The following is a 1128-nucleotide window of genomic DNA, read 5'->3' as shown; positions in this document are numbered from 1 at the left end:
ATCAGAAGTTGTCCAACCAATATTTATTCTGAAGTTAACTGGATAAACCAAACACTTGCAGACTGACTGCACGACCTGCTCTCCTTACGGTTTATTAATTAAACCGAGAGCAATACAGACTGCCCTCACACTCCGGGGGGCGCGCTGCAGTGAGTAGTGAAGAGGTGCAAGCTGACAGCACAGGGGACTAATCCACCCCAAGGTGTGCCGTTCTCCCCTACCAGGAGCCAGCCTGGACACATGTCAGAATTAAGGTAATGTGAGCAAAATAGCTCAGAGGAAATGATGAACACAGACCAGACCCGCTGCAAGCCCCAGAAGCTACGTTCAGATCGACTCAACCTCTAGCCTTGCTCTAACATACTGTTAACAAGTAGATACAGCCAAACACCCGTTTTTATACATGTTACAATAAGGTGGGGGCAAGGGGGGGCCAGTGGGGAGCCAGAGGGCAGGTAATTTGTTGAGAGCAAAGTTTTAACTGAATTCAATGCAGATACTTCAAAATGCGGGAACACTATATTTATTAGGTCAATATTTCATTTTAGCAATACAATTACAGAATATCACAATGCTGGTTACAAACATAGTATGGTTTGATGGTTACAAATAATGTTGGGCACTGCAGTCTGAGAAGTAGGATACGAAACGTTAGTCTTGACACGACAAGTAGGGTGGTCTTCAAAGTCTAGTAATGATCAAGATACTTTTGTATTAATGAGCGTGGCACTACAGGTAGAGATTCTGGTTTAGAGGTGGATTTTGTATAAGTAGTTCAATTTATACAGTTATACAGTTCAAGCAACATTTTTTTAAAATGCTATTAAATTAAAATCCCCTGTAGTTCAATAAAGTATAAAAATAGTACTGAACCTGGTAATATTCAATAAAATGTAGAGTTCATTCACATCATTAAGTAGTAAAGAAATTGTAAAGTTGTAGTTACCATGGCAATATCGCTTCCCATAAAGGAATATACATAAAAGAAAAAAGTTACACATATGGTACCTGCGACAATTATTTAGCGATCCAACACTGAACTTGTGCACCACAAACCAAGTTTCTAAATATCTCTATATATTTATATAGTATATATCTTTTTCATCTTAAAATTTACTTTTTTTAAAA

This window comes from Falco punctatus (assembly GCF_963210335.1).
Source record: "Falco punctatus genome assembly, chromosome: 1".
In the NCBI taxonomy this organism is placed as follows: Eukaryota; Metazoa; Chordata; class Aves; order Falconiformes; family Falconidae; genus Falco; species Falco punctatus.
This window is presented reverse-complemented; position numbering follows the sequence as displayed.